This window comes from Leguminivora glycinivorella, chromosome 3 (genome assembly GCF_023078275.1).
Source record: "Leguminivora glycinivorella isolate SPB_JAAS2020 chromosome 3, LegGlyc_1.1, whole genome shotgun sequence".
NCBI lineage: Eukaryota > Metazoa > Arthropoda > Insecta > Lepidoptera > Tortricidae > Leguminivora > Leguminivora glycinivorella.
Genome location: NC_062973.1, coordinates 21,625,003 through 21,646,266, shown reverse-complemented (window position 1 = coordinate 21,646,266; position 21,264 = coordinate 21,625,003). Strand labels below are relative to the sequence as shown.

General features: G+C 39.8%; 2 pseudogenes; both read right to left on the bottom strand.

Moving 5' to 3' along the window:
• Positions 1-8,682: 8,682 nt before the first annotated feature.
• LOC125224707 lies at positions 8,683-10,502 on the bottom strand (annotated as a pseudogene).
• Positions 10,503-12,867: 2,365 nt separating this feature from the next.
• LOC125224948 lies at positions 12,868-19,583 on the bottom strand (annotated as a pseudogene).
• Positions 19,584-21,264: the final 1,681 nt, after the last annotated feature.

Genomic DNA, 21,264 nt, shown 5'->3' with positions numbered 1-21,264 from the left:
TCTTACTCTTACATAATAAATTGAACAAAGAAAAAGTAACCCATCAGTCCATCGGTGACTGAGTCGGAAATCGAACCCAGGTCTCCAACACGGCTAACTTCTTTCCCACTAAAATGCGAAGAAACTTTTCAATTCAATTCATTATGAACATGATTGATAATAATTTTTAGGTCCCTATTCATCAGTGGAGAAGGAGGCTGGCGCAAGTGGACTGGGCTGGAAGGATTTGGAATTAGTCACCCAGGATCGTGAAAAGTGGAAGATTCTTCTAAGAGCCCTATGCCCCTAGTGAGGGATAACAGGATCACATCATCATCAATACGTGTCGGGCCACGCTCAGTGTAGGGTTCCGTAGTTTTCCGTATGTAGCGGCGTTTAATTGGTGAGGCTACTTACATTTGTCCAGAGGCGCTTGTGGGGCCACGTGGAAACACTTTGGGAAAATCCTCACACTAAAACGATTGTCACATATAAACGGAAGCTTAGGTCACTGGTCGGAATATCACTTAAAATGTCAATTTTCACGTTTGTGTCGCGCCGGTGCACCGATAACTATTTTTAATTCGTAATAACGGGAGCGCAGATCATGGCGCTCGCACGGTCGAAGAGAGAGTTTTTTTCTATATATCCGCCAGGTGCCGTGGCAGGCGCACCGGAAAGTCGCTTTGGGACTTCTGTAATTGCCAGCTCCAAAAAACTGTGCTACATATACATGGAAAAAAGTATTCTTTCAAAATTGTGTTGCCTTGTATGTATGAAAATGAAATAACTATTTAACTATATCAAGAAAAGAAATTAAAACTAAAAATCTCTGTTCCTCGACGGAACATGCCGCTCACCTTAAAAGACACGGAGTGACTTTTAAAAGAAATAAAAAAAAAAAAACTATACGAAAGTATACCAAAATATTTTATGAAACTTATATTTAACTTAACATTAAGAGTCGTAACGATTGTATAAGTTTATTCTAAAGGTAAGGGACAGACCTTCACAACAGGTCGTTTGAACAACGTGTTCCCGCTTTTCAATGTTACGACGCGAATAACTTGATCGCTGCCCGGATGGACAGCATGAACGCGCGCGAGTTTCCACTGCAGCGGCGGCAGGTGGTCGTCGCATACCACAACAACAGTACCTTCACGAACGGCGGGACCGCGGTCTTGAAGCCACTTTGTACTTTGTTGCAGTTGATGGAGATATTCACGACTCCATCGACGCCAGAAATGCTGGACAGCTTGCTGTATCCAGCGCCAACGTGTAAGACGATTAGGGTTCTCGTCTATCAGAGAAACGTCCGGTAGGGCCGTTAAGGGCTCACCGATTAAGAAATGGGCCGGCGTAAGAGGTAAAGGATCCGCGGAGTCCGAACTTAGAACGCAGAGCGGACGACTGTTTAATACAGCTTCGATTTGACACGTCAAAGTGTGCATACAATCATATGTTTGCGTTTGTGTACCTATTACGCGATGTAAATGAGCTTTGAAACTCTTAACAGCCGCTTCAAATAATCCACCGAAATGACTAGCATAAGGTGGTTGAAAATGCCAAGTTAATCCTTGTTTTAAAGTTTGTTGATTAAGGGCACTCATGACCGAATCATTACGTAAAAAAATATATAACTCTTGAAGGTAATTATTACAACCAACAAAGTTACGTCCGCAATCGGTATATATATCCGTACAATATCCTCGACGGGACGTGAAACGTCGCAACGCAGCTAAAAAACCTTCCGTGGAAAGTTCGGAAACTAACTCAAGATGTACAGCTTTAACGCTCATACATACGAAAACTGCAACGTAACATTTTATTATTTTTGCATTACGAACCTTATTAGCGCGTACGTAGAATGGCCCACAAAAGTCACAAGACGTTTTACTAAACACACGTGCGGGGCGTAGCCGAACCGAGGGTAACATTCCTATGCGCGGCTGGCAGCGAGTCGGTCGAGCGCGGAAGCATTTGATACAACGATGTACGCGGAGGCGAACAATATCACGACCAGAGATAATCCAGTATCGCTGTAAGAGCGAGTTTTGCACGCACTGCGAACCGGCATGTAGTTCCTTTATATGCGCATCGTCAATGATAAGATTTGTAAGAGGATGTCTTTTAGGTAAAATCAATTGATGTTTTGATTCAAAAGGTAAAAGTGATTTGTGAATACGTCCGCCGACGCGTAACAAACCATCCCTATCTATAATGGGCGTGAGACGCCGCAAACGAATTGACGGAAGTTTATTTGACGAAATCCTCTTAATGTCGTCTTCGAACACTTTTTGTTGTGTAATCAATATTAGTCGATTTAATGCAAAATTGTACTCTGGTACGGTGACGTACTTTGGGAATGTTTGTTTATGTTTCCTGCATTTATTGTAGAAACGAAATATGACTGCCGTGACGCGAACTAATTTACCTAGCGACGAAAATCGCGTTATAAGAGTGTCGTCGTCCGGGGAAGGAGGAGGCAATGTGGACACACATGCATAACTAAGACTTGCCGAGTCATGTGTATTGCGTTTTTCCTCGTTCGTGTTTACCACCGGTTTTGGTATAGGCCAGGAGTCGCGACTTTGTTGGAGCCATGTAGGACCATGGAACCACAAGTCATTTTGTACGAGCGCGGCGGGGAGCAGACCGCGAGACGCCGGGTCAGCGCTGTTATCAGCTGACGGGACGTGACGCCAACAGCGCGCCGGGACACGGGACAAAATCTCACTAGTGCGGTTCGAGACAAACGTTTTCCATTCGTGCGGGGGTGACTGAAGCCACGCGAGCACGACGGAACTGTCAGACCATGCGTACACTTGATCGGGGTGAATGTGACCACCGTAAAGATGCATAACTCTTTCAATTAATTTTGATAGGATTACACAACCCATCAATTCCATTCTAGGTATTGTAAGGCATACCCGAAGAGGTGCAACGCGACTTTTAGCCATGACTAAATAGGTTCGAACTCGCCCGGTGTTGTCCGTCAGACGTATATAAACACATGCTGCGTATGCAATTTTGCTTGCGTCGGCAAATCCGTGAATTTCGATTGAATCGAAGTCGTCAGTATTGAAAATATGACGAGGAAATGAAATTTGCGATAGGAGCGGTAGCTCGTTAATAAAACTCGTCCATGAGTTAATAATATCGATAGGGGTTTCTGAGTCCCAGGAAATTTTGGCTAACCATAGCAATTGAATTAAATGTTTGGCAAACAATGTCACCGGAGATAATAACCCGAGGGGGTCGTAAATTTTTGCAATTTCGGAAAGAATCGCCCGCTTTGTACAGGCCTGCGAAGAACTTTGAACTTTGAAACTAAATGCGTCAGATCTTGGATTCCATTGAAGTCCAAGGACCTTGACCCCTTTGTCATTTTCCATTTCGGCAAAATGAACATTTTCGCGCCGCTCACCATGAAACTCTGTCGGTCGCGTGGCAGCGAGAATGGCTGGCGAGTTACTTTGCCACTTTCGCAATTCGAACCCGGTCGTGGCACAAATACCTATCAGCTCCTGCTGCAGATTGAGGGCTTCGGCTAAGGTATCTGCGCCGGTCACCACATCGTCGACGAACATGTCATTTAGGAGGACTGGCGAGGCGAGCGGGAAACGCTCGGCTTCGTCATGCGCGAGCTGTTTAATTGTGCGCAAGGCGAGATAAGGGGAACTACTGATACCGAAAGTAACGGTACCTACCGACACCGAGTGGTGCGGGATGTAATAACTCGCGCCAGCGGGGGGGTTATCGTCCGCGAGCTCCATGTGGTTAAGATCCACATACTCCTGGAGGCACGCGTGATACTCCGCCTTCAGCTGGGGGTTTCGTTCTAGACGGTATTCCAGTTTGTGGAAACGTGCTAGAGCAATTTGCCGAGACTCGCCGAGGGGCGGTGCATCGGGCTTGAATGGCAGAGCAACTATGTATCGCCCTGTCTCTTCGCGCGTATGCGTCTTTTGGAAAAAGGATTCGCATAGCTTTTCTTCGGGAGTGTAACTCCGCATCTCTGGAACTGACTCCAGCTCCCAAAACTTCTCGAGATTGTCGTTGTCGAACGACGTAAAACAAGTATGGCGTGGAGTCGAAATATTAGAAGTAAAGTTGACTTTACCCCTAGTAAATAACCAAATACACTATTGATTGCTGTGGGTGTGCCAGGTTTACCCCTGACTATACCCTCGCGAATGACATCCATGAAAATGTCCTCGCCAAGTATCATGTCAACCGGCTGAGGTTTATGAAATTCAGGGTCGGCTAGAGCGATCCCTTGCAAATGAGGCCATTCCCCGTACGGTGCTAGTGGTACACTAGGCATTTGACGGGTTAATTTTGACAAAATAGTAGCCTCCAAAGGAATACTTGGACTTTGTTTGCCCTTGGGCGAAATTGAGCACACGAAGGTACCCCTAGGGTTGAGCGGTAAATCACCGACACCTACCAACGGCTCGCTGACATTTCGTCGCGGTAAATTTAATCGTTGCATACACGATTCAGTAATAAGAGCTGCTTGTGAGCCCCCGTCTAACATACAACGAATTGTAGCAATTTTATTACCTTCGTAATAAAGGTCAACCAACGCAGTTGACAGTAACACCGTATGAGGCTCAATACCTAAACCTAGATTATTTTGATTCACGCCGTGAACAGCTGATGGGCTCGGGACAGCGCCCGCGCCGGGCTGCGACTGCTCCGTTAGAGCGAGCGAGACGGCAACTAGTTCCGCGGCTTCATTGTTCGCCGGGAAGGGTCGCGTACGCGTAAGGTCCGAATCTAAATGAATTAAGGTGTGGTGCTTCTTATTGCACTTACGACACTTAAAACTTGATTTACAATTACGTAAGTCATGTCCGGAACATAAACAATTATAACAAATGTTATTTGTTTGAACAAATGTGAATCTATCTTTAGTAGACAAATTTAAAAACTCCAAACATTTGTGAAGGGCATGCGAGCCTTTGCACTTCACGCAAGATCGAACCTTATTCGTATCGACATACGGTCGAGTTTGGTCTGACGTATTCGTAATTAAAACCCGTTTAGGTGTAATTTGATTTGAAATTAAATTATTTTTATTTGTTGTACTTAAGGAATTATTTTTTGTGGACTGTATATGGGAAACTGTAATCATCTGTTCCGCCGTAAGTTCGCGCTCTAAGAATGTTATTAAGGTTTGGACTTTAGGTATTTCACTTGGGTTGGTTAAAGAACGTTCATATTCTTTTCGCGTATTAACGGGAATTTTACGTAATAATAAATTTAACAGAACGAAGTCCCATTCTTTAACCGGAAACTCCAAAACTTCAAGTGCTTTAATATTTTCGTGGTAAACATTAAGCAAATTTCGCATAGCAACAACTGATGAGCGCGCGGAACAAGAATCGATATCGAATAATTTATCTAGATGTTGTGACGCAATAATGCGTTTGTTGTCATAACGGGATTTTAGAACATCGATCGCAATTGAATAATTACTTTCCGTTATGGGAATTGATTTAATTAAATTAAATGGTTCGTTTTTAACCGAAAGTAGTAAATACCTAAACTTTTCCGCGTCAGTGTAGGCATTGTTGTTGTGGACCAACGATTGAAATAAGTCGAAAAAGGCGGGCCAGCCCGTAGGTTCACCGTGAAATTCAGGAAGCGACAATTTAGGCAAGTTTCGACGGTCGTTCATAAACGTGTCGTGTTGGCTAGGCACAGGAATGCGGCTCGCTCGCCGCTTTTCTACATCTACCTCCTTTAGGTTATTTAAATGCGTAACTATCGCGTAATATAAATCGTTGAAATCATTTCGAATCTTAATGTTGGCTTCTTTGTTGAAGCTATTAGACTTAATTAATGCCTTTTCGATCTTAGTTTGAATTTTGGTAAACTTTCGTTGGTGCGCTGTTAAATCGGAAGTTCTTGAACGAAATTGTTCTATATTCGTTGCTGCGAACTGTAATGTTCGTTTTAATTCGTCGAGAATTAGATCTCGCTCGAATAAATCTTGTGTCATACACGATGTGTCGGTTTCGACACCGTCTGTAGGATTCGGTACCATTTTGCCGTGAGCAAAGATGGCGGAAATTACAATGAAAAATTGAACTACAAACGTATGTAATTGGAATGATGGGTACGTAATACCGCAAAATACACGGGCAACACAACGTGAGAAAGAAAAATCCGGATCGAACGGATCAAAAAACTATATGTAGCGGCGTTTAATTGGTGAGGCTACTTACATTTGTCCAGAGGCGCTTGTGGGGCCACGTGGAAACACTTTGGGAAAATCCTCACACTAAAACGATTGTCACATATAAACGGAAGCTTAGGTCACTGGTCGGAATATCACTTAAAATGTCAATTTTCACGTTTGTGTCGCGCCGGTGCACCGATAACTATTTTTAATTCGTAATAACGGGAGCGCAGATCATGGCGCTCGCACGGTCGAAGAGAGAGTTTTTTTCTATATATCCGCCAGGTGCCGTGGCAGGCGCACCGGAAAGTCGCTTTGGGACTTCTGTAATTGCCAGCTCCAAAAAACTGTGCTACATATACATGGAAAAAAGTATTCTTTCAAAATTGTGTTGCCTTGTATGTATGAAAATGAAATAACTATTTAACTATATCAAGAAAAGAAATTAAAACTAAAAATCTCTGTTCCTCGACGGAACACCGTATTTTTCTCAAAAACTACTGAACCTATCAAGTTCAAAACAATTTTCCTAGAAAGTCTTTATAAAGTTCTACTTTTGTGATTTTTTTTCATATTTTTTAAACATATGGTTCAAAAGTTAGAGGGGGGGGGGGGCGCACTTTTTTTTCCTTTAGGTGCGATTATTTCCGAAAATATAAATATTATCAAAAAACTATCTTAGCAAACCCTTATTTATTTTTAAATACCTATCCAACAATATAATTATCACACGTTAGGGTTGGAATGAAAAAAAAAATCATTTCCCACTTTACATGTAGGGGGGGTACCCTAATAAAACATTTTTTTCTATTTTTTAATTTTGCACTTTGTCGGCGTGATTCATCTACATATTGGTACCAAATTTCAGCTTTCTAGTGCTAACGGTTACTGAGATTATCCGCGGACGGACGGACGGACGGACGGACGGACGGACAGACAGACATGGCGAAACTATAAGGGTTCCTAGTTGACTACAGAACCCTAAAAAGAGATCATTACATATTTAATGTTATCATTATCAATCAATATACACCTGCACATAATTATTATCTAATCACGTAGTTACTATTGTGCTATATATAATATCAATAATGCCTGCTTTGTCCACGGCCTTGATTGATACATTTAATATTCATAACATAAGTAAGCTCCTCGCCCCAGAGAGATTTCGATAATAGTTGCTAATCCGTACTACTATTATCAAACGTGCCTGCGCCATAACATGATAATACGAGTTTCATCGCAACACATTTGCTATTAAATTATAGCAGGCACCTTTTATTATCGAAGATTAATATGGATCGTTAATGACGCCAATTTAGTTTTAACATTATAGTTTTGAAACCCATAGTGAAATATGCAAAACATTTGTAGAAACAAAAACCTTAAATTTTATGTTAAATTGACGGATATTAACTAACAATAAGAGACATCAAGTTAAAATTTGTACGAAATTAGAAATTACTTTGTGGTCTTGTTTATAAAATTCAACTTTCTCATCCGTTTTTAAAGAATCAAGATCACCAGAGTCCTATAATAGTTTGGTGTGGTGAAAAACTAGTTTTAATACTTTTAGCTACTAAACTTGTACTCTATAACTGTAACCACTTACTAGGTACATATATATTATTATATTTATGTAGACAGTAAACGCGGTCAGCCTGATTGTTCATTCTGGCGCGGTGATTGGAGTCCCTCGGATCGCCCTCACGGGAGCGCGACCTTCGCCAATTTTCAAGAATTATTTTCATTCCATCATGGCGGCAAACAAGAGTGCGGCCTCTTGATGGTATTGAGTCAACATTGAATCCCAATCCCAGGCTATGGCCAATACTGCGCGGTGTCAGAGTAACTGAATAAGAAAGAGTTCTAGAGTGGTTTAAAATTCTAATTGTTTGAACCAAATTGCAAGAACTTAATTCCACAGTAAAGTAAAGTACAGTACCTATATAGTATAGTATGCTTAAGTAAAGTACCTACATAAGTTACATAACAGTGTTTTTACTGTAAATTTCAATACATTACTCGGTAAAGTCACGGAAAATGACATCAGTAAGTTTATCCATCGACGGAAACATCGTTTTCACCACACCAACTGGTAAAGGCTTACTTTGCTATTCGAAAACAGATAGCAAAATTGCATTTTATCCACAAGAGTGCAAAGTAATTTCATAAAAATTATAACTTGATATAATATATCTTAAGCTGGTTGGTGGAATTTACCTATAAATGATGATTTTGAATAATAAATATTGAATAAATTGATAAATTTGATTTAGTTTGATGTTTTATAGTCAGTATTTTGTTCGTGTTGGTGTGGTGAAAAAAAATGTGTTTCACTCGGGGGCAATGTTTGTTTAACGTCAAGATTCCACTTTTTGAACCACTCGCTACGCTCGCGGTTCAATATTGGAATCTTTCACTTGCTCGGGTATCGATATTGGCACGTGCGGTTAAACAACAACTTTGCCCTCTTGCAAAACAAATAATATATAAACTATTTTCTCGTATTTTATCGAGATCATCGCTTTTATTTAATCAATGGCCAGGCTATTGGATTTCGGATTAAGAGGAATACTGAAAAATTGTAATATTTGGCATAATGTGGGTTGCAGTTCCCCGAAAACCAATGCAGATTGTGGACTTCACTTGGATAATAAGTAGTATCCAAGTGAAGTCCTATCAGTGGCGGCTGGTGAAAATTTCTGCTAGACAACACTGAGCAAAAAAAACTACCTTTACATTAGGTACTTTACTAGAAGTTTATCAATTTTAGGCAAGTCGGTGGGAATCGGCTTGTATGGATCAGCCGCTGCTGGTACCTATATTCAATGAATACTTAGTTTAAATAGTAGTAGGTACTACCAAGTAGTGTAACTGTCCAAAGATATTTTGTTCTCGAAACTCACCAAATCAGGGTGCAAATTTCCTCTCTCAGTTATTCGAAGGTTAGCTGGAAGAGATCCCTTAAAGGGATAAGCTCGCCTTTGTACATAACTATTATAATTATTCAATGTAGGTTGTACTTGTAATTTGTTCTGTGCAATAAAGTGTTTACTACTATACTACTACAAATGGGGAAAACGATCATCTAGAAATACAGTCTTAAAAGTCAATAATTTAATATATAGGAGTTCGTACAAGATACGTTTAGGTTTTTTTTTAAATCATAATTTATAATTTACTACAGTCGGGCATGGAATAACCTACTAATCTTTCAGTGTCTTCCCATAATCGCTTAGTCAACAATGGGTCTTGTGACACCTTGGAAGGTTTCGCTTTACGGCAATTGCTGAAGTATTGCCCGCTCACGGTCTTCAGCTCAGGAGTCACTGCCAAGTGCAAACTAGTTTGACAAGCTTCCTTGGCATTCTGATACATGAACCCTACACTTTTCTCCATCACTTTTCTCACAGCTTCATTAGGTATATTCTTTAAAACACTACTCGAAGAAACCCCTGGATGTAACGCATTCACCGTTACACCAGTATCTTTTAACCTACGACTTAATTCTACAGTCATCATAATTAAAAATAGTTTACTATTCGCATAAGTTAATATGTCGCTCCAATATCGCTCCATGTTGAGATTATCAAAATCCATGACAGCGTAGTTGTGTTTGATAGATGACACGTTTATAATCCGACTGGGCGCTGAAGATTTCATTAGTGGCAAAAGAAGGCAGGTCAAGAGAAAAGGTCCGAAGTAGTTGACCTGCATACCGACTTGCAGTCCGTCTTTAGTGACGTGATTGCCAAGGCCGAATGCGCTGGCATTGTTGATTAGTATGTCGAGGCGTTTCTCTGTCCTCGTTATGAGCGTGCTGAACTGTTTCACTGATTGTAAAGAGGATAGGTCTAAGAGTCGGCTGGAGACGTTTGTGTTCCGGTGGTCTGTATGATTTCCTCGACGGCAGCAGCTCCGCGGCGAGTGCTCTTGCTTGTAATGATAACCCTGGCGCCGCGCTGGGCCAGACCCCGCGTGCAGTCTCCAATCCAATACCACTCGTACCTCCAGTGACTATAGCAACTTTACCGTCCAAACGCGCACTGGATTGACACACGCCACATGTAAGTCTTTGGAACACTTTTACACTGACAACCGTCAGAGTTGTTATGGCTAATATTGTCCAAATCATTGCGGGAATCCAATCACATTTCTTTGTGTAGAAAAACTGACGTTACCCACTCTGGATCGCGCCACTAGTGATCACGGATTACGGAAACTAACAAATTGTTTGCACGAATTGTGTCGTCTTGACTAAAATAATGTCAGTGTGTTGTATTTTGGTCGATCCTAAACTAACACGCTGCTCAATCGTGCGTACGCGCCGACGCCGTTGGCAGTGACAAGGTTACATAACGAATGCCAATCAATTAGTATGGCGCTTGACGTATTTATATACTAATAATAATAACAATAGACAAAAAAAACCATAAACTGGTATTTTATCATAAACAAACTCTCGAAATAACTGTTAGAAATATTGAAAGGAAAGTCATTGTTTTATATTTAGATTTCTGTTTTCATGATCTTACATAATTATAAGGAGCAATCTATCATCAATAACACAAAGTAGATAAATGATGTTATTTTACGTACCAGGGTAAAAATAAAATAATGAAACTTCTTTCATCTCCAACTCTAGAAAAACTTCATGCATGATTAGATCCTTGAACAAATTTTGCTACTCAGCATTTCTTGTGATATAGATTCTTGCAGACATTACAAAGTACTACAAAGTATTAAATATCGTTATTTAATGTATAGGTTTGTAGTACAACATAATTTAACATGATATTTATGACTGTCTACACGACCTTGTTGACAATGAATTACCAAATTACCATATAAGATTTTTTTTCTTTTGCGGTCGATACGAAACTTTTAAATACGATGACAAGTACAACAATTGTGTCAGCACTTATTCATTATGTCATGTCATCATTTCAACCACTAAATGAATAGTCTTATAAACTCATTACTTAAAAGCAACTCATCTATTATCACTGATAGAGTCTAGACCATTGCATAATATTGCAGTTCGCTCGTTGCGGCCGCGGCTAACGATCGTGTCAACGCGCCGAAGCTTCAAACCGCGCACTTATTAGCAATACGATATTTGGTCGCGAGTGTAACTGTTATCTATAGAAAACAATAATCTTTTTACTATGAAGTGTAAGACTTGTGGCCTGTCTGTGACTGATGGAGTTGAATGTGGTAACTGCCGAGGATTATGCCACTTCACTTGTATAGGTGTGTTGGAAGCCAGCTACCGCAAAATGAATGCCGAAAGGCGAGAAAAAGTACGCTGTACCAATTGCCGCACGAACACGGATAGTTCACAAGGATCATCTGCCGTGCTGGAGGAATTAAGAGCTTTTAGGGCAGAATTCAGCTCCACAAATTCAAAAATTGAACATATCTCCACGACGGTCGATTCTCTCCAGGCAAAATGGAGCGAAATGGAGACCCGCTTTTCTGATTTGGAAGACAGGACCGTTGCTTTGGAGAGCAAGGCAGCCGTCGTTACAAAACTTCAATCTGAACTAGAAATCGGAAAGCAAAACATACATAACCTCCAAAATGAACTGCGCGTCAGGGATCAGCAAGCTCGTATGAATAATGTCGAAATATCGGGCATACCATTTAATAAGAATGAAAATCTCATAACAATAATAGACTCAATATACAAGAAGGTAGGTATGAAAATGGAGCTCAATAACATTGATTCCGTGCACAGAGTTCGCCGTTTTAATAACAACAATTCCACACGAGATATTTCTGCGTCCAATTCTGAGGGTATGGCGGCCGGCACGAGAAGCCAAGGAGCGCGCGCGAACGTGAAGGAGGCGCGCCCGCCGGCGATCATAGTGAAGTTCACCAGGCGGGTGTGTAAGGACGAGCTGCTGGCGGCCGTGCGCGCGCGCGCGGCCTCACCACCGCGGACATTGGCCTGGATGGACCGGCACGAGCTATCTTCATCAGTGACCACCTTACACCCGAGAACAAGTTGCTCTTAAAGCGCGCCAGAGAGATGAAGGCAGAACTTAACTATATGTTCCTATGGACCCGCGACTGTAAGATCCTCATGCGTAAGAACGATACCTCCAAAATCATAGGGATACATAATGAATCGGATTTATCTAAATTAAAATGACTATGTTACTTAATATATGTTCCTTTTGTACTACACCAAATATGTCTATCTTGTATTTTGTTTTCCCTGACGACTGCCCATAAAAAATACCAATCCTTTGTTTATAAACACTTGGCCAATTTAAATGTAATAAAAACTTACAATACCTACCTGCTTATAACCACAATTTACCGGCGTGCATGCGCGTTTGAATCTTATCAATACTTTTTTGCTGCCTGTGCGCTATATGAAGATACTAGCTTATTAATATGTATGATAAACATCGCAAACACATTACTAACCAATAAAGTCTGTTTACACTTGTTAATTTCATTACTTCACTATTTAAATGACCACGAATTTAACTACGACGCAACTCTGGTTGTAATTATGAATGTACAAATACAAATATATACGTTTCCTTTTGATAATGTATAGTAAGTTGTTCAGAGGCTATTACCAAAATGTTAGGGGTCTTCGTACCAAATCACATACGTTTCTCTCACAAGTGGCACTTGAAGACTTAGATTTTATATGTATTACGGAAAGTTGGTTAACGTCAAACTTTTACGACAGGGAATATTTTGATGACCGCTATATAGTATATAGGTGCGACCGGTCGGAGGAGGACAGCGGCGCTGCGCGCGGCGGGGGGGTCGCGGTGGCAGTGCGGCGCGAGCTCCGGCCGCTGCAACGTGACTGGCCCTGCCCCTCCCCCGCGCACGCAGAGTGCATCTGGGTCTCGCTTCCCATCAACAACAACAATACGCACTCACACCAAATATACTTAAATATAGGATGCGTGTATATTCCGCCCGGCTCGAATCATAAAGACACTATCGTCTCATTTTTTGACTTAACCTCACAAGTCATATACGATCACCCAAACGATTTATTTCTTATCACCGGAGATTTTAATATATCTCAAGCTGAGTGGATAGATATGGGCTCATGCCAATTATCCTTGAACCCTTCTAGTAACTTTTTAGTAACATCAATATCTGACTTTATGGCGCTTAATAACTTAAATCAATTTAACGACATAGCTAATGTTAACAACCGTATTCTTGACCTAATATTTAGCAATACCCTTTGTAGCGTTAGCAAATGTGATTGCCCCTTAACACTCGAGGATGTACACCACAAAGCATTATACTTAAACCTTAACCTGAATTATACAGCCCCACTTAAGACTGCGCGAACCCTAGTCTATAAGTTCCATTTAGCGAATTTTGATAATATTAACAGTGAATTGTCAAATACAGACTGGGACTTATTTTTCAAAGATTTAAATGTCGAAGACTGTGTAAATAAATTCTATAGTTTATTACATACCTTACTAGATAAACACGTTCCTAGTTTCCCCTCGAAAAATTCATGTTCAGCTCCATTGTGGCATAGCATGTCTTTGAAAAAAATTTTAAAGGAAAAAAGAAAATATCATAAACGATGGAAATGTTTTGGAAATCCCTTAGATTATGAAACTTTTAAAAAATTAAGAAAAAGAGCTGTAATGGTTGAGAAAGCTTGTTACAAAAATTACATAACATTTTCCGAAGATCAAATTAGGTATCGCTCAAAGTTTTTCTGGAATTTTGTTAAGTCTACTACATCAAATAAAAACATACCACAGACAATGTACTGCAGAGGTGCATCGGTTTCTGATGGTCCAAGCATATGTAACTTATTTAATGATCATTTTCAGTCAGTATTCGAAGTCCCTAATTTTCCACCTTTAGATATTGACAGTTTAGAACCTGTATCTAATCCTGTGTTTAACGTCAATACGATCAATATATCAGGTGATTTAGTCTTTAGATATTTAAATTCTGTAGATGTAAACAAGGGAGCTGGTCCCGATAAGATACATCCTTTATTAATAAAAAAATGTGCGAGTACATTAGTAATTCCTCTTACAATAATATTTAGTCAATCAATTAATGAGGGCCATTTTCCACATGTCTGGAAAAAGGCGTGGATCACACCTATCCCCAAAGGTAATATAAGTCAACATATAGAAAAATACAGACCTATTTCAAAATTGTGCCAGTTTGGCAAAATATTAGAAAAAATTGTTACTGACCAGCTTTCCCATGACGTGCGCCGTCACATCAACCCAAACCAGCACGGGTTCTACAAAGGTCGAAGCGTTGAAAGTAATCTCTTGTCCTTTACTGAGGTAATACGTGACGCCATGGATAATAAACATCAAGTTGACGCTATATACACAGACTTTGCAAAAGCTTTTGACAAAATTTCCCACAATACGCTTTTGTTAAAGATATGGAACCTAGGTATACATGGGGATCTGTTTCGCTGGATTAAGTCTTATGTCGAAAATAGGACACAAGCTGTAGTACTCGGAGGCTTTACATCTGATTTTAAACAAGCCACGTCAGGCGTCCCACAGGGTTCCCACCTGGGCCCTCTGTTATTTATTTTATATATTAATGACATAACGCAGTGTTTATATAATTCAAAAGCCCTTCTCTATGCTGATGACACCAAAATATTTCGAGTCATTAAGACCCTCGATGACTGTTCTCTGCTGCAAGATGATTTACTACGGTTTGAAGACTACTGCGCGGGGAGTAATTTATTTTTAAATAATAGCAAATGTTCCGTGATTACATTTGCACGTAAAAAAAATCCTTTATTGTACAATTATAAATTATGTGGGAGTAATCTGACGCGTCAGAACAGTATAAGAGACTTAGGCGTATTAATGGACACTAAATTAACTTTTGTCTCTCATATCGATAGTATCTTAAATAAAGCTTATAAACAACTAGGTTTTATTCTCCGCATTGCTAAACCTTTTCGGAAACCATTAACTTACAAGATACTTTATAATAGCTACGTCAGAAGTCGCTTGGAATTTGCTTCGGTGGTATGGAATCCCTACTATGACGTACATAAAAAGAGAATCGAAAGGGTACAAAAAATATTTATTAAAGCTCTGGAATTCCGAATTAGAGGTAGATATGGAGATTACGCCTCATCAATTTCAAGACATAAACTTCAGCCGCTATCATTAAGGCGATCATGCAATGATTTGGTGTTTTTATACAAAATCGTCAACAATCATGTAGATGCCCCTGAAATTCTACATAATATAGGGTTTCGAGTGCCTCGTAGAACAGAACGTGGTTGTCGGAGCAAAATGCTGTTCAGTGTTGGAAGATGTCGTACCAAGTATGCACAGCAATCATATATCAAACGCGCATGCAGGTCGTACAATGAAAACTGTATGAACACTGATATTTTTGGCAGTTCGTTAGGAATATTTAAGAAAAGTGTTTCTTCTTTACTGAGTTAGATTTTAAAGTTTTTAAAGTTTATGGTCAGCTATTCTCGGTCTTATCTTATTTTTGTATTAGATTTTTTGCAGTTGTCATGTAACTAATATTCATGGTATTAAGTTTATAAAAAAGTATATTTACATATATGAAACTATAGGTCTATTCTATAAGAAATTCTAGCTTTTAGCATATTTACATACATGTTTTATAAGACTGTTTGTTTCTCAATAAATTAAAAAAAAAAAAAAAAAAAAAAAAATAATATTCGTATATTATGCAAACGAGTCAACACCTCCCCGCCGATCCTGCGAAATCAGGTCGATAGTTATACCAAAGTGGCAATTATTACGTTACATGTGTTAAATTTCCTTTGAGACGGAGACTGTATTAACTCCCGGCCTCGTAGCCAACAGTATAATCGTTAACTCTCCGAACAATACGGAACAGCGATATAGAAAGATACCTATTATGCGTCAGGCTAGTTTTAATGTTACATTACAGGAAGCGACCGCGCGGCGCAGAGCGATCCGCACCGGACTAAGTCATTTTTTAAGTTTAGGGAGAGTTTCAGTGGCTAGCTAATCATAAATCTGAGGAATTCATTAATTTGCCGGCCTTCAGTAGGTAGTGTAGGTACTTTCTGGGGATGAGGAAGAAATAATCAGAAAAGAGGGACATAGCTAAGTTGCATGCAACACCGTTCACTAGTTCTGATCTTTTCAGATTATAAATTCCTCAGATTGATGTAATTCAGATTGTGTTAAGGCCAGCCTAGATAAATATCGGACGAATCCGCGCGGACGGCAATATCAACTTGTCATTGGTCGTGCGGATCGCTCCGCGCGGTCGCGTGACACATAATTATATCCAGTCTGAAAGCTTGTACTCTTGGCTACAGGCGCCAGTTTGCCGTTTGACGTATACGTCTGAAGCATTGAAGTCTCCGCTTCCATTAAAGGCCCGCAATTTGACGCATCAGATCACATCAAACGATCTCATTATAACGGGAGCCCAGGGAGCGTGCGATTTTGAACGTCACCTTAATTTCGTTTCGTGAATAAACAAATAAATACCTATGCTAATTGCCTGACCTGCCGGTCAAACGGAGCTGGCGCGCGTCTATTATGCTTGGGCACGGTGGTGCGTTTGTAAAAATGTCACGTTCTGTTTTGGACGTTAATACTTCTCTGCATAATTCAAGTCAAAATATAAAGTACCTACTAGGTAACTTATTTTCAGAACTCTAAGAAGAAATTAAATTATTTTCATAGAAAATATTTTAACTTGTATTTTTTAAGTAGTAACACTACTATTATGTTATAAACATTAAATAAATGTCATATACAAAGAAAAAGTGACCAAGGTCTCCAGTGTTCCGAGCTGGAATCGAACCAGCGTACTCCGCTTACCGGGCGAATGCCTGAACCACTCGGCCATCGGTGCACGAAGGCAAGGGTCGAAATTTCCAAGTATATGACATTCCCGAAGGCTCGTGGCGCCCTCTGCCATCCCTGAGGTAGAACAGTATGGTTCGACCTCCTAGCTGAATCAACTCAGGTGATTACAACTACTTAAAAAATACAAGTTAAAATATTTTCTATGAAAATAATTTAATTTGTTCTTAGAGTATGAATGGCAGCGCCATCTCTCTTCGCTAGCTTGTAATCACCTGAGTTGATTCAGCTAGGAGGTCGAACCATACTGTTCTACCTCAGGGATGGCAGAGGGCGCCACGAGCCTTCGGGAATGTCATATACTTGGAAATTTCGACCCTTGCCTTCGTGCACCGATGGCCGAGTGGTTCAGGCATTCGCCCGGTAAGCGGAGTACGCTGGTTCGATTCCAGCTCGGAACACTGGAGGCCTTGGTCACTTTTTCTTTGTATATGACATTTATTTAATGTTTATTTTCAGAACTGGGTGAAACACGCCATTTTTTACAAAAAATTCTGCTAATTTACTTATAACTTAAAGCGTAGGTATCACTCGCTATGTATTTATTCAGCATCAGCTATTTTCCATCAGTTATGACAGGTACTAGCAGCTGCAAAAGTGCATGGCGAATTTATCAATGAATTCATTCATAAGTTCCACTTTACACTTTCGTGAGACATATTCAAATATAAAGATGTGTCTATGTCTACTCACATTAATACATTGCGTTCGACGACATGTTTCGAGTCACATAGAGACCCGTGCATTGTATGAGTATGTATTTCGACACTGCTAGTGTAAGTCGAAATGGCGTCTCGGCAATTGATTGACTATGATGCAGGAGATCCCAGGTTCCATCCCCAAGTTTGTTTTTTTTTTATCATTTGAACTTTTTTTGGATTTATTAAATTTTTTATATTTTTTTAATGGAATATTTAACTATATTGCTTTCCTATTTTTTATTTTCATACAACAATATAATACAATCCTTTATTATGCCTTTGTTGATAAAATAAAATATATCACGCCAGGTACATAGGTCATAGTATGAGCATAGTATTAGTAATGTGCTGTACTCCTTGCGTTTGCTGAGCTGGTTGACCTATGTTATTGTTGTGCTAATGTTTTTCTTCAACAACTAAATGGTTACAAATAATAATTATCATCAAATTATCATCAATATAATTTGGTCCACGAAAGGTATCCATCCTGTTTTTATTGAATTCTGTTAACTTTAAGGGAAGGTTCTTTAGATCAAATACAATTAATTTCTATTACACACTAGACTACGTGTCGAATTTAACGGAAAACAAAAAAACACGGTGTATAACGTATACTAGATTATCTTTGGTGAAACAACGAATTCTTCCAGTTTAGATTATAGAGTAATTTGGCATTATTATTTATATTTAAATTAATATATGTATAACCTAATTTCGTCAGTAACTGCGTGTTATATAATGCCGTCGTTGGTGAACAGTCGTCCCGGGTTTGTATCAACTTTTTGTATTTTATTTGTAGATAATAACTTATATGAAATAAACTCACAACCCCACTGATACATTGACATAAAAAAATGTGTATGTAGTGATCTGATCCGGTAATTAGAATAAATACAAGACCTGACTACTCATGTCGATTTTTGTAATTTAAGTAACGAGTCTCTCCGATTCCTCCTACAATCTCCGTGCAAGCTCAGTATCTTGAGCAGCTTTACTCGGCTTCACTTCCGTACAGTATTTAAAATACCGGCCACTTACATCAGAGAGCTCCGGCGCCACGGCCAGGTGGATTGTGGTCTGCGCTCCTTCCCATGCCGTTTTGCAAAATGGCGTCAACAAAAATAATGCCAATCTCATCAGTCGTGTCGTTCCTATCGCATTGGGAATAACTCCAGGGTGTAACGAATTTGCTGTCACACCCGTTCCTTTTAACCGCTTTTCCAATTCTACTGTCATCAATATGTTACACAACTTTGTATTACATAACACCTTAAATTGGCTATATGTTTCTTTAGTTTCCTTTACCCCGTTTAAGTTATCGAAGTCAATGACACCACTTATGTGTCCGCCCGATAAAACATTCACTATGCGACTTGGTGCCGAAGATTTTAGCAGTGGGAGTAGCAAATTAGTGAGTAAAAAGGGTCCGAAATGATTGCTCTGCATTTGTAGGAGTAATCCGTCTTCAGATTTCTCGAATTTTGATCCATAACTGCCCGCGTTGTTCCCGAGTACGTCGAGACGTTTTTCGGTTTTGAGGATATTGTCTGCGAATGATCTGACGGATTTCAGAGATGCTAGGTCGAGGTGTAGGTAGTGGACGTCAGGGTTTCCTGTAGCAGCAGTTATCAGATCCTTGGCTGTGAGGCCGCGGGTCTCGTTTCTGCACGCGAGAATTACCCTCGCACCTCGTGCCGCCAAATCCTTGGCCGTTTCATACCCGAGCCCGCTGTTCCCTTCAGCCACAATAACAGTCTTTCCCACCAAATGTCTACTGCTCCTACACACACCGCATGTGAGTTAACAGTACACCCACATAAGAAAGGCAAAGGTAAAGTTAATAATTAAAAAAGCTAGTAAAAACATGATTTATGAACTCGGGCAACAGGCACTGTTTTTTATTACACTTGTAACTAGGTGACTTTAATAAATTACAGCATCAGAAAGCATAGTTTATCAGATAAAAAATATATATTCAGTCGCGGAATCAGTCCGTAAGCATGATAATTACTAAACGTACAATAGTTATTTACACAAGGGTGCAAAGTTGTCTTAAGAGCGCTTTCAAAAAATCTGCTTGCTCGCATTTCGACGCCGGCGGCGCTGGCGTGCGCCTGTGTGCAGATGCACACTATAACCAAAAGCATAACGATTGTAGCCTGCGGTACAGACATAGCGTGCGATCCTCTTCGAACCAACCTTACGTGCGGCTAGAGCGAAAGGGATAGCATTCATGGTCGGTACCGCCACGCCGTCAGTGGCGTTGCGGACTAACCATTATTGATACTTGCGTAAAAACACCACCATATATATTACATATTTGCATACATGATTTCGTGCATAAATACTTGACCTTTTAGTTTAATTATTAAACTTATCACAGTTTTTTTTATTAAAACGTGTGTAGCCTTGGAAGAAATAAATTAAAAAACTTTTATAATATAATAAATTGTGTATATTGTCTTCTGTCACCGCGATAGTTACTCATGAAATAAATTTATGGAATCAGATTATATCGCGTATAATGAATATAATCCGTTTTCTTAGTTTTATTTTATTTTGTATATGATATGTTTTCTAGGTTATTTTCGGTGAAGGAAAACATCGTGAGGAAACCGGACTTATTCCAATAAGGTCTAGTTTACCCTTTGGGTTGAAAGGTCAGATGGCAGTCGCTTTCGTAAAAACTAGTGCCTACGCCAAATCTTGGGATTAGTTGTCAAAGTGGACCGCAGGCTCCCATGAGCCGTGGCAAATGCCGGGATAACGCAAGGAAGATGATGATGTTTTCTAGGTACATATACAGAGTGGGGCCTGTAACAAAGGTGAAGAATTGAACTCTAGGCTATTCTCCTTAAGCCGTTTTCACACTATCCGATCCGATATCGGATGTCGGAAGCATTTCAATAGAAAAAATCCAAGATGGCGCCTGTAATGTATGGGATATCGGTCCGACATCCGATATCGGATCGGATAATGTGAAAACGCACTTATACTGATCAACATATGTTCGGCGACTTTTAAAAATAACTTGTATTTTGATTTTTATCACCCTGAAAGTTTTTTCTAAGAGGTAATGTATTGCGAATTCCTTTAAGTCTAAAGTGTGACAGACAACGTCAATGACAACAATAATGGCGTACATTGAAGCTAATATTTATTTTGTATGAAAAATTAAAAATTTAAAGACTTCATAATTTTTAAAAGTCACTGAATAAATGTTGATCAGTATAAGGAGAATAGCCTATAGTTCAATTCTTCGCCTTTGTTACAGGCCCCACTCTGTATATAATGGAACTAAGATCGGTTTTTTTTTATTTTAAGTAGTTTTTTTTAATATTTAAAATGTGTTTTTAGGGTTTCGTAGTCAACTAGGAACCCTTATAGTTTCGCCATGTCTGTCTGTCTGTCCCTCCGTCCGTCCGTCCGTCCGCGGATAATCTCAGTGACCGTTAGAACTAGAGAGCTGAAATTTGGTACCAATATGTATATCAGTCAC